The sequence below is a fragment of the Triticum aestivum genome, chromosome 3D (genome assembly GCF_018294505.1).
Source record: "Triticum aestivum cultivar Chinese Spring chromosome 3D, IWGSC CS RefSeq v2.1, whole genome shotgun sequence".
Lineage (NCBI taxonomy): Eukaryota > Viridiplantae > Streptophyta > Magnoliopsida > Poales > Poaceae > Triticum > Triticum aestivum.
This window is the reverse complement of record NC_057802.1, coordinates 182,740,262-182,754,721: the sequence shown is the minus strand read 5'-3', so window position 1 is coordinate 182,754,721 and position 14,460 is coordinate 182,740,262.

Here is a 14,460-nt window from a genome sequence, read left to right as displayed (position 1 = left end):
CAACTAGGATTGGGAATCCTAGTTGGACTCCCCCTATAGGCGCGCCTCTCCTAGGCCGGCCTCCTCTTCCCCCGTCCTTTATATACGTGGCCAGGGGGCACCCCATAGACACACAAGTTGATCTTTAGCCGTGTGCGGTGCCCCCTCCACAGTTTTACACCTCGGTCATATTGTCGTAGTGCTTAGGCGAAGCCCTGCGTCGGTAACTTCATCATCACTGTCACCACGCCGTTGTGCTGACAAAACTCTCCCTCGGCCTCAACTGGATCTAGAGTTCGGGGGACGTCACCGAGCTGAACGTGTGCAGATCGCGGAGGTGCCGTGCGTTCGGTACTTGGATCGGTTGGATCGCGAAGACGTTCGACTACATCAACCGCGTTACTAAACGCTTCCGCTTTTGGTCTACGAGGGTACGTGGACACACTCTCCCCGCTCGTTGCTATGCTTCTCCTAGATAGATCTTGCGTGATCGTTGGCAAATTTTTGAAATACTACATTCCCCAATAGTGGCATCTGAGCCAGGTTTATGCGTAGATGTTATATGCACGAGTAGAACACAAGTGAGTTTTTGGGCGAGAATAGTCATACTGCTTACCAGCATGTCATACTTTGATTCGGCGGTATTGTTGGATGAAGCGGCCCGGACCGACATTACGCGTACGCTTACGCGAGACTGGTTCTACCGACGTGCTTCGCACACAGGTGGCTGGCAGGTGTCAGTTTCTCCAACTTTAGTTGAATCGAGTGTGGCTAAGCCCGGTCCTTGTTGACGGTTAAAACAACACATACTTGACAAAAATCATTATGGTTTTGATGCGTAGGTAAGAGCGGTTCTTGCTCAGCCCATAGCAGCCACGTAAAAACTTGAAACAACAAAGTAGAGGACGTCTAACTTGTTTTTGCAGGGCATGTTGTGATGTGATATGGTCAAGACATGATGCTAAATTTTATTGTATAAGATGATCATGTTTTGTAACGAAGTTATCGGCAACTGGCAGGAGCTATATGGTTGTCACTTTATTGTATGAAATGCAATCGCCATGTAATTGCTTTACTTTATCACTAAGCGGTAGCGATAGTCGTAGAAGCAATAGTTGGCAAGACGACAACGATGCTACGATGGAGATCAAGGTGTCGCGCCGGTGACGATGGTGATCATGACGGTGCTTTGGAGATGGAGATCAAAGGCACAAGATGATGATGGCCATATCATATCACTTATTTTGATTGCATATGATGTTTATCTTTTATACATCTTATTTTGCTTAGTTCGGCGGTAGCATTATAAGATGATCTCTCACTAAATTTCAAGGTATAAGTGTTCTCCCTGAGTATGCACCGTTGCTACAGTTCGTCGTGCCGAGACACCACGTGATGATCGGGTGTGATAAGCTCTACATTCACATACAACGGGTGCAAGCCAGATTTTGCACACGCAAAATACTCGGGTTAAACTTGACGTGCCTAGCATATGCAGATATGGCCTCGGAACACTGAGACCGAAAGGCCGAGCGTGAATCATATAGTAGATATGTTCAACATAGTGATGATCACCATTGAAAACTACTCCATCTCACGTGATGATCAGACATGGTTTCGTTGATATGGATCACGTGATCATTTAGATGACTAGAGGGATGTGTATCTCAGTGGGAGTTCTTAAGTAATATGATTAATTGAACTTTAATTTATCATGAACTTAGTCCTGATAGTATTTGCATAACTATGTTGTAGATCAATAGCTCGTGATGTAGCTCCCTGTTTATTTTTGATATGTTCCTAGAGAAAAACTATGTTGAAAGATGATAGTAGCAATGATGCGGACTAGGTCCATGATCTGAGGATTATCCTAATTGTTGCACAGAAGAATTATGTCCTTGATGCACCGCTAGGTGACAAAACTATTGCAGAAGCAAATGCAAACGTTATGAACGTTTGAAAAGCTCGGTATGATGACTACTTGATAGTTTCGTGCACCATGCTTTACGGCTTAGAACCGGGACTTCAAAAATGTTTTGAAACGCCATGGAGCATATGAGATGTTCCAAGAGTTGAAATTGGTATTTCAGACTCATGCCCGAGTCGAGAGGTATGAGACCTCTGACAAGTATTTTTGCCTACAAGATGGAGGAGAATAGCTCAACCAGTGAGCATGTTCTCAGATTGTCTGGGTACTACAATTGCTTGAATCAAGTGGGAGTTAATCTTCCAGATAAGATAGTAATTGACAAAGTTCTCTAGTCACTATCACCAAGTTACTAGAACTTAGTGATGAACTATAATATGCAAGGGATGACGAAAGTAATTCCCAAGCTCTTCGTGATGCTGAAATCGGCAAAGGTAGAAATCAAGAAATAGCATCAAGTGTTGATGGATAACAAGACCACTAGTTTCAAGTAAAAGGGCAAGGGAAAGAAAGGGAACTTCAAGAAGAATGACAAGCAGGTTGCCACTCCCATGAAGAAGCCCAAAGCTAGACCCAAGCCTGGAACTGAGTGCTTCTACTGCAAAGAAAATGGTCACTGGAAGTGGAACTGCCCTAGATACTTGGCGGATAAGAAGGATGGCAAAGTGAACAAAAGTATATTTGATATACATGTTATTGATGTGTAATTTACTAGTGTTTATAGCAACCCGTCAGTATTTGATACTGGTTTAGTTGCTAAGAGTAGTAACTAAAACAGGAGTTGCAGAATGAACACAGACTAGTTATGGGCGAAGTGACAATATGTGTTGGAAACGATTCCAAGGTTGATAAGATCACCATCGCACACTCCCTCTACCTTCGAGATTAGTGTTGGACCAAAATAAATGTTATTTGGTGTTTGCGTTGAGCATGAATATGATTGGATCATGTTTATTGCAATACAGTTATTCATTTAAGTCAAAGAATAATTGTTGTTCTGTTTACATGAATAAAACCTTCTATGGTCATACACTTAATATAAATGGTTTATTGAATCTCGATCGTAATGATACACATCATACATTCTTAAGAAGTTGATCCCCACTACTAGCAATTCTCTCTACATGCACACTGTCCACATCATCAAGATGCCATGTCAACGTTCACTCAACATATATCCTCCACCTCAGCAAAAAAATAATCAATGAATCGTTAGGTTCAGATATGAGTGGGATCGATCTCTGATAAATGCCGTTCTTTTCATATACCGCATAGGCTCACTTCGTCTCCTCAGTTATTCTGGAATAAACACCCATCATCGTTACATCCCCTTCCTCTTCTCCACGATCTCTGCCATTCGCCCGTCTTCCTGTAACAACGTCTTCTTCCCTCCCCTCTTTATATTCCCCAATGGGCAGCAGTCGCCAGATCGCTTATCATCTTCTTTATTCCCGTTGCCACCAGCACATCTAGGTGTGCCTGCTCCAGATTTGTCAAGTTCTTGTGCGTGTCCCCCTAATCACGGCAAGACTGCTCGATGTCGCGCCACCACACCGGTCCTGGACGGTGGCACCGGCACCCGTAGTGGTACCTCGATGCGCCACCTCGGCTTCCCCTGCCCAGCCATGATGCCGCGCTTGGACAGCGCCTCTGCATGCCCGCAACACCTCCGCCATGTCAACAATGGCTTCGCCCGGCCGGCCACTCCGACCGTCTGCATCGGCTTCGCCAGGCTCCGGCTGCGTTCCACACTCACCCTATGTCATCCCAGCAGTGACAACAATCTTGATGCTCCTTATTGTGCATCCCCTCAGTCCCTCCTCCCTTTGCTCCTTGGTGGATCTCGGCGAAGCGGTCGACATGGCCTGTAGTGGAACAGGAAGAAGAGGGGCTCCTTATTGCGTTCTTCCTTTTGGCCAGACACTAGCATCACTCCTGGAGATGTGATCCTATGTGTTGTCGGACACTTGCTCTTCTCTGTTTTCCCTTAAGTGTGCTATGGCATTCCTTTCATTTAAAAATGTTCTAAACCTCTTTGCATGTTCAGGTTCGGTTTAGGAATTTAGAGGCAGATTCTTACAGTGTCATGCAGTATAAGGAAAAGGGTGTTCATCTGGGCTGTTGACTATTGTTCTAATCCTTCCTTTTCCTATGGAGTATTTTTGTGCTATAGTATATGTCATCACTCATCAGTACATCCTTTTCGCATAGATTTATAAAAATTTCAGTTTTTAATCTCCAGGAAATAATTAGCTGTACAGGAAGCCATGTGAGAACATTGTTTTTTTGCATTGGATCATTAGTAATCAACCGCACCACCATTTATTTCTATTCTCTTTGACCATCATGGGAACTATATAGGGGAGTTGAAAATAAGCATAAGGTTTCGCGGATCATCCATCAATGTGATAGTCTCGAGATCTCCAACTAAGAAAACAGATGTGTTGGGTGGTTTATCCTTATATTGAGGATCAGATTGCTTTTTTCTTTTTATATTCCTCCATTTGTAACTTTTTTGTATTCCCCGCCAAAAAATATATTAGTATTATCCGCTTTAGTAATATAATCAGGGAATTTGGAATTCCCCCTTTTCTTCTTTTCTTCTATTTGGTCTTCCGGAATCTTATAATAAATCTGAGAAATAGTATCTTCTAGAATGCACTTATCTACTCCCTCTGTTCCTCAATATAAGACGTTTAATTTAGGAACAGAGGGAGTAGCAGAGATAGAACCTCTACATCTTGAATGACAACACTATAATCAAGTTTTCGTGGTCCGGGAAAGTGTTTTGCTCTTACAAGGATGATGTAATCTGCAAAGCAGTTTGCCCATCCATTCCACTGTGCGATGATACCACTTGAAGACGTTACTAAGGAGTAGTATCAAAAGCTATGTATACTCAATGATAATTACAAGTCAAATTATATTTACGCTTTGGGACATATAAATGAAAACTGCACGATTTTGTTAACATGCATGATTGATGTGTTGACTTAATCGTATTCTGATTGTTGTAGCCTAGTAGGCCTGCTATGTAAAAGTTTCATCTATCACACAACATTCATCATTTATATCCATAATTTCGTTTCATAACTCTCATCATGTCATAGATTCACAGTAATAAATACATGAAATTCAAACTGGCTTTACAAATAGCTATCTACTGATTGATGCTTATAGGACGCATCTTATTCTTGAAAATATGAGGAGCCAAATATCCATGCTCAAGCTTGGCTTTGTCAAACTTATTTATCTGATGTTGAGCAAGGTTGTAAATTAAGGCTTCTAAGTTGCATTTTGTCAGGGCTGTGTGGTGACATCACGAAACTCGAAGGGCAAACAACTAGAGTGCGTCTTTCTTAGTGTTTAGCTTTATAAATTTCATGTGCTAGTATCTACTTGCGACATGCAACACTGCAAATATAATGAAGGACTATTCCTCATCAACCCCCTTTTTCCTACCATATCCTATTTCCACAGTGCAATGTCACATAACACAATTGATGGTAACCCAATAGGATCATAGGCTAATATATACTTTCTCTATATTTTTATAAAGCCTACTCTACAACCAGTGGCTATCACATTGTTATTCTTGGAATTTTTATTCAGTTTAGCATTATATTAGATTTTTACTACAAAACCCTTAATGTTAGCTAAAAGTTCCGCAGCACCGCGCGGGGTGTCATCTAGTATTCATAATATTGATGCCAAAAGATGCAAAGTTGACAATGATAGTGCAACATATTTGTGGCACTGCCGTTTAGGTCGTATTGGTGTAAAGCGCATGAAGAAAATCCATGCTGATGGGCTTTTGGAATCACTTGATGCTTGCGAACCATGCCTCATGGGTAAGATGACTAAGACTCCGTTCTCCGGAACAATGGAGTGAGCAACTAACTTATTGGAAATAATACATACTGATGTATGCGATCCGATGAGTGTTGAGTCTCGCGGCGGGTATCGTTATTTTCTAACCTTCACAGATGATTTGAGCAGATATGGGTATATCTACTTGATGAAACATAAAGTCTGAAACATTTGAAAAGTTCAAAGAATTTTAGAGTGAAGTGGAAAATCATCGTAACAAGAAAGTAAAGTTTCTACGATCTGATCATGGAGGCGAATATTTGAGTTACGAGTTTGGTCTTCATTTGAAACAATGTGAAACAGTTTCGCAACTCACGCCACCTGGAACACCACAGCGTAATGGTGTGTCCGAACGTCGTGATCGTACTTTATTAGATATGGTGCGATCTATGATGTCTCCTACCGATTTACCACTATTGTTTTGGGGTTATGCATTAGAGACAGCTGCATTCACGTTAAATAGGGCACCATCTAAATCCGTTGAGACGACACCGTATGAACTGTGGTTTGGCATCAAACCTAAGATGTCGTTTCTTAAAGTTTGGGGCTGCGATGCTTATGTGAAAAAGCTTCAACCTGATAAGCTCGAACCCAAACCGGAGAAATGTGTCTTCATAGGATACCCAAAGGAGACTGTTGGGTACACCTTCTATCACAGATCTGAAGGCAAGATATGTGTTGCTAAGAATGGATCCTTTCTAGAGAAGGAAGTTTCTCTCGGAAGAAGTGAGTGGGAGGAAAGTAGAAGTTGATGAGGTAATTGTACCTGCTCCCTTATTGGAAAGTAGTTCATCACGGAAATCAGTTCCAGTGATTCCTACACCAATTAGTGAGGAAGCTAATGATGATGATCATGAAACTTCTGATCAAGTTACTACAGAACTTTATAGGTCAACCAGAGCACGATCCGCACCAGAGTGGTACGGTAATCCTAAACTGGAAGTCATGTTACTAGACCATGATGAACTTACGAACTATGAGGAAGTGATGATGAGCCCAGATTCCACGAAATGGCTTGGGGCCATGAAATCTGAGATGGGATCCATGTATGAGAGCAAAGTATGGACTTTGATTGACTTGCCCGATGATCGGCGAGCCATTGAGAATAAATGGATCTTCAAGAGGAAAACGGACGCTGATAGTAGTGTTACTATCTACAAAGCTCGAACTGTCGAAAAAGGTTTTCGACAAGTTCAAAGTGTTGAAAACGATGAGATTTTCTCACTCGTATCGATGCTTAAGTCTGTCCGAATCATGTTAGCAATTGCCGCATTTTATGAAATCTGGCAAATGGATGTCAAAGCTGCATTCCTTAATGGATTTATTAAAGAAGAATTGTATATGATGCAACTAGAAAGGTTTTGTCAATCCGAAAGGTGCTAACAGAGTGTGTAAGATCCAGTAATCCATTTATGGATTGGTGCAAGCATCTCGGAGTTGGAATGAACGCTTTGATAGTGTGATCAAAGCATATGGTTTTATACAGACTTTTGGAGAAGTCTGTATTTACAAGAAAGTGAGTGGGAGCACTACAACCTTTCTGATAAGTATATGTGAATGACATATTGTTGATCAGAAATGATGTAGAATTTTCTAGAAAGCATAAAGGAGTGTTTGAAAGGAGTTTTTCAACGAAAGACCTCGGTGAAGCTGCTTACACATTGAGCATGAAGATCTATAGATATAGATCAAGACACTTGATAAGATTTTTCAATGAGTACATACCTTCACAAGATTTTGAAGTAGTTCAAAATGGAACAGTCAAAGAAGGAGTTCTTGCCTGTGTTACAAGGTGTGAAGTTGAGTAAAGACTCAAAACCCGACCACGACAGAAAATAGAAAGAGAATGAAAAGTCATTCCCTATGCCTCAGTCATAGGTTCTATAAAGTATGCTATGTTGTGTACCAGACCTATTGTATACCTTAGCATGATTTTGGCAAGGGAGTACGATAGTGATCTAGGAGTAGATCACTGGACAGCGGTTAAAAAAATTATCCTTAGAGGACTAAGGAAATATTTCTCGGTTATGGAGGTGATAAAAGAGTTCGTCGTAAAGAGTTACGTCGATGCAAGCTTTGACACTAATCCAGATGACTCTAAGTCTCAATATGGATACAGATTGAAAGTGGGAGCAATTAGCTAGAGTAGCTCAAGTAGAGCATTGTAGACATACAAATCTGCAAAATACATACGGATCTGAATGTGGCAGACCCATTGACTAAACTTCTCTCACAAGCAAAAACATGATCACACCTTAGTACTCTTTGGGTGTTAATCACATGGCGATGTGAACTAGATTATTGACTCTAGTAAACCCTATGGGTGTTAATCATATGGTGATGTGAACTATTGGTGTTAAATCACATGGCGATGTGAACTAGATTATTGACTCTAGTGCAAGTGAGAGACTGAAGGAAATATGCCCTAGAGGCAATAATAAAGTTGTTATTTATATTTCCTTATATCATGATAAATGTTTATTATTCATGCTAGAATTGTATTAACCGGAAACTTAGTACATGTGTGAATACATAGACAAAACAGAGTGTCCCTAGTATGCCTCTACTTGACTAGCTCGTTAATCAAAGATGGTTAAGTTTCCTAGCCATAGACATGTGTTGTCATTTGATGAACGGGATCACCTCATTAGAGAATGTTGTGATGGACAAGACCCATCCGTTAGCTTAGCATATTGATCGTTCAGTTTTATTGCTATTGCTTTCTTCATGACTTATACATATTTTCTCAGACTATGAGATTATGCAACTCCCGAATACCGGAGGAACACTTTGTGTGGTATCAAACGTCACAACGTAACTGGATGATTATAAAGATGCTATACAGGTGTCTCCGATGGTGTTTGTTGAGTTGGCATAGATCGAGATTAGGATTTGTCACTCCGTGTATCGGAGAGGTACCACTGGGCCCTCCCGGTAATGCACATCACTATAAGCCTTGCAAGCAATGTGACTAATGAGTTAGTTGCGGGATGATGCATTACGGAACGAGTAAAGAGACTTGCCAGTAACGAGATTGAACTAGGTATGATGATACCGACGATCGAATCCCGGACAAGTAACATACCGATGACAAAGGGAATAACGTATGTTGTTATGCGGTTTGACCGATAAAGATCTTCGTAGAATATGTGGGAGCCAATATGAGCATCCAGGTTCCGCTATTGGTTATTGACCAGAGAGGTGTCTCGGTCATGTCTACATAGTTCTCGAACCCGTAGGGTCCGCACGCTTAACGTTCGATGATGATTTGTATTATGAGTTATGTGATTTGATGACCGAAGTTTGTTCGGAGTCCCGGATGAGATCACGGATATGACGAGGAGTCTCGAAATGGTCGAGACGTAAAGATCGATATATTGGAAGGCTATATTCGGACATCGGAAAGGTTCTGAGTGGTTCGGGTATTTTTCGGAGTACCGGAGAGTTACGGGAATTCGCCGGGGGAAGTAGTGGACCTTAATGGGCCATACGGGAAAGGAGAAAGGGGGACTCAAGGGGTGGTCGCGCGCCCCCCCATGGCAAGTCTGAATTGGACTAGGGAGGGGGCAGCGCCCCCCTCTCTTTCCTTCTCCCTCTCCTACTCCTTCCCTCCCTCCCCTCTTGGAAAAGGAAGGGGACTCCAACTAGGATTGGGAATCCTAGTTCGACTCCCCCTATAGGCGCGCCTCTCCTAGGCCGGCCTCCTCTTCCCCCGTCCTTTATATACGTGGCCAAGGGGCACCCCATAGACACACAAGTTGATCTTTAGCCATGTGCGGTGCCCCCCTCCACAGTTTTACACCTCAGTCATATTGTCGTAGTGCTTAGGCGAAGCCCTGCGTCGGTAACTTCATCATCACTGTCACCACGCCATCATGCAGACGAAACTCTCCCTCGGCCTCAGCTAGATCTAGAGTTCGAGGGACGTCACCGAGCTGAACGTGTGCAGATCTCGCGAAGACGTTCGACTACATCAACCGCGTTACTAAACGCTTCCGCTTTCGGTCTACGAGGGTACGTGGACACACTCTCCCCGCTCGTTGATATGCTTCTCCTAGATAGATCTTGCGTGATCGTAGGCAAATTGAAATACTACGTTCCCCAACAATGATCAACGTAGAGATGTTCACCACTGAAAACTACTCCATCTCACGTGATGATCAGACATAGTTTAGTTGATATGGATCACGTGATCATTTAGATGACTGGAGAGATGTCTATCTAAGTGGGAGTTCTTAAGTAATATGATTAATTGAACTTTAATTTATCATGAACTTAGTACCTGATAGTTTTTTTTGTATATCTATGTTGTTGTAGATCAATTGCTTGTGCTACCGTTCCCTTGAATTTTAATGCGTTCCTAGAGAAAGCTAAGTTGAAAGATGATGGTAGCAACTACACGGACTGGGTCCGTAACTTGAGGATTATCCTCATTACTGCACAGAAGAATTACGTCCTGGAAGCACCGCTAGGTGCAAGACTCGCTGCAGGAGCAACTCCGGATGTTATGAACGTCTGGCAGAGCAAAGTTGATGACTACTCGATAGTTCAGTGTGCCATGCTTTACGGCTTAGAATCAGGACTTCAAAGACGTTTTGAACGTCATGGAGCATATGAGATGTTCCAGGAGTTGAAGTTAGTATTTCAAGCAAATGGCTGAGTTGAGAGATATGAAGTCTCCAACAAGTTCTATAGGTGCAAAATGGAGGAGAATAGTTCTATCAGTGAACATATACTCAAAATGTCGAGTAAGGCATTTTGGAGACCGAGCTCCATGGAGCCCTTTATTTTGAATAATTCAAAATTCATAAATTTCAGGTTCAAAAAATTCTGAGAAAATAGACATGTATGCAAGGATGTAAAGTGTATGTGTGAAAAAATTCGGGATGAAATACCTTGAATTGCAAGCTGTACAAAAAAACCAAAATCATGGACTTTATAGATGAGCAGTTCATATGCTAAAAGGCTCCAGATTTATCTTTTTTGTGTAGCTCACATTTTAATGTATTTTGACCTGAAAATTTGCACACATGTACATTATGTATCTAGGTATATGTGTATTTATTTTAAGAATTTTTTGAAACTGAAAAGTTTAAATTTTAAAGTTTTCAAATAAAGGCTTCATGGAGCTCGGTCTCCGTTTGCCATTTTTGCAAAATGTCTGGGTATCATAACCACTTGACTCAGCTGGGAGTTAATATTCCTCATGATAGTGTCATTGACAGAGTTCTTCAATCACTGCCACGAAGCTATAAAGGCTTCGTGATGAACTATAATATGAAAGGGATGGAAAAGACAATTCCCAAGCTCTTCGCAATGCTAAATGCTGCGGAGGTAGAAATCAAGAAGGAGCATCAAGTGTTGATGGTTAACAAGACCACTAGTTTCAAGAAAAAGGGCAAAGGGGAGAAGGGGAACTTCAAGAAGAAGAACAAGCAAGTTGCTGCTCAAGGGAAGAATCCCAAGTCTGGACCTAAGCCTAAAACTGAGTGCTTCTACTGCAAAGGGACTGGTCACTGGAAGCGGAACTGCCCCAAGTATTTGGCGGATAAGAAGGATGGCAAAGTGAAAGGTATATTTGATATAAATGTTATTGATGTGTACCATACTAATGCTCGTAGTAGCGCCTGGGTATTTGATACTGGTTCTGTTGCTCATATTTGCAACTCGAAATAGGGGCTACGGATTAAACGAAGATTGGCTAAGGATGAGGTGACGATGCGCGTGGGAAATGGTTCCAAGGTTGATGTGATCGCCGTCGGCACGCTACATCTACATCTACCGTCGGGATTAGTTTTAGACCTAAATAATTATTATTTGGTGCCAGCGTTAAGCATGAATATATCTAGATCTTGTTTCATGCGAGACGGTAATTCATTTAAATCATAGAATAATGGTTGTTCTATTTATATGAGCAATATCTTTTATGGTCATGCACCCTTGAAGAGTGGTCTATTTTTGTTGAATCTCGATTGTAGTGATACACATATTCATAATATTGAAGCCAAAAGATGCAAAGTTAATAATGATAGTGCAACTTATTTGTGGCACTGCCGTTTAGGTCATATTGGTGTAAAGCGCATGAAGAAACTCCATGCTGATGGGCTTTTGGAATCACTTGATGCTTGCGAACCATGCCTCATGGGCAAGATGACTAAGACTCCGTTCTCCGGAACAATGGAGCGAGCAACTGACTTATTGGAAATAATACATACTAATGTATGTGGTCCGATGAGTGTTGAGGCTCGCGGCGGGTATCGTTATTTTCTGACCTTCACAGATGATTTGAGCAGATATGGGTATATCTACTTAATGAAACATAAGTCTGAAACATTTGAAAAGTTCAAAGAATTTCAGAGTGAAGTGGAAAATCATCGTAACAAGAAAATAAAAATTCTACGATCTGATCGTGGAGGTGAATATTTGAGTTATGAGATTGGTCTTCATTTGAAACAATGTGGAATAGTTTCACAACTCACGCCACCTGGAACACCACAGCGTAATGGTGTGTCCGAACGTCGTAACCGTACTTTATTAAATATGGTGAAATCTATGATGTCTCTTACCGATTTACCACTATCTTTTGGGGTTATGCTTTAGAGACGGCTGCATTCACGTTAAATAGGGCACCATCTAAATCCGTTGAGACAACACCATATGAACTGTGGTTTAGCAAGAAACCTAAGCCGACGTTTCTTAAAGTTTGGGGCTGCGATGCTTATGTGAAAAAGCTTCAACCTGATAAGCTCGAACCCAAATCATAGAAATGTGTCTTCATAGGATACCCAAAGGAGACTGTTGGGTACACCTTCTATCACAGATCCGAAGGCAAGATATTCATTGCTAAGAATGGATCCTTTCTAGAGAATGAGTTTCTCTCGGAAGAAGTGAGTGGGAGGAAAGTAGAAGTTGATGAGGTAATTGTACCTGCTCCCTTATTGGAAAGTAGTTCATCACGGAAATCAGTTCCAGTGATTCCTACACCAATTAGTGAGGAAGTTAATGATGATGATCATGAAACTTCAGATCAAGTTACTACCGAACCTTGTAGGTCAACCATAGTACGTTCCGCACCAGAGTGGTACGGAAATCCTGTTCTGGAAGTCATGTTACTAGACTATGACGAACCTACGAACTATGAGGAAGCAATGATGAGCCCAGATTCCGCGAAATGGCTTGAGGCCATGAAATCTGAGATGGGATCCATGTATGGGAACAAAGTGTGGACTTTGGTTGAGTTGCCCGTTGATCGGCAAGCCATAGAGAATAAATGGATCTTCATGAAGAAGACTGACGCTGACGGTAATGTTACTGTCTACAAAACTCGACTTGTTGCGAAAGGTTTTCGACAAGTTCAAGGAGTTGACTATGATGAGACCTTCTCACCCGTAGCGATACTTAAGTCTGTCCGAACCATGTTAGCAATTGCTGCATTTTATGATTATGAAATTTGGCAAATGGATGCCAAAACTGCATTCCTTAATGGATATCTTAAAGAAGAGTTGTATATGATGCAACCAGAAGGTTTTGTCGATCCTAAAGGTGCTAACAAAGTGTGCAAGCTCCAGCAATTCATTTATGGACTGGTGCAAGCCTCTTGGAGTTGGAATATACGCTTTGATAGTGTGATCAAAGCATATGGTTTTATACAGACTTTTGGAGAAGCCTGTATTTACAAGAAAGTGAGTGGGAGCTCTGTAGCATTTCTAATATTATATGCGGATGACATATTGTTGATTGGAAATAATACAGAATTTATGGATAGCATAAAAGGATACTTGAATAAGAATTTTTCAATGAAAGACCTCGGTGAAGCTGGTTATATATTGGGCATCAAGATCTATAGAGATAGATCAAGCTTAAGACGCTTAATTGGACATTCACAAAGCACATACCTTGATAAAGTTTTGAAGAAGTTCAAAATGGATCAGTCGAAGAAAGGGTTCTTTCCTGTGTTACAAGGTGTGAAGTTGAGTTAGGCTCAATGCCCGACCAATGCAGAAGATAGAGAGAAAATGAAGGTCATTCCCTATGCCTCAGCCATAGGTACTATCGTGTATGCAATGCTGTGTACTAGACCTGATGTGTGCCTTGCTATAAGTTTATCAGGGAGATACCAAAGTAATCCAGGAGTGGATCACTGAACAGCGGTCAAGAACATCCTGAAATACATGAAAAGGACTAAGGATATGTTTCTCGTTTATGGAGGTGACAAAGAGCTTGTCGTAAATGTTACGTCGATGCAAGCTTTGACACTGATCCAAATGACTCTAAGTCGCAAACCGGATACGTATTTATATTGAATGGTGGAGCTGTAAGTTGGTGTAGTTCCAAGCAGAGCGTCGTGGCGGGATCTACGTGTGAAGCGGAGTACATAGCTGCTTCGGAAGCAACAAATGAAGGAGTCTGGATGAAGGAGTTCATATCCGATCTAGGTGTAATACCTAGTGCATCGGGTCCAATGAAAATCTTTTGTGACAATACTGGAGCAATAGCCTTAGCGAAGGAATCCAGATTTCACAAGAGAGCCAAACACATCAAGAGACGCTTCAATTCCATCCGCCATCAAGTCAAGGAGGGAGACATAGAGATTTGAAAAATACATACGGATCTGAATGTTGCAGACCCGTTGACTAAGCCTCTTACACGAGCAAAACATGATCAGCACCAAGACTCCATGGGTG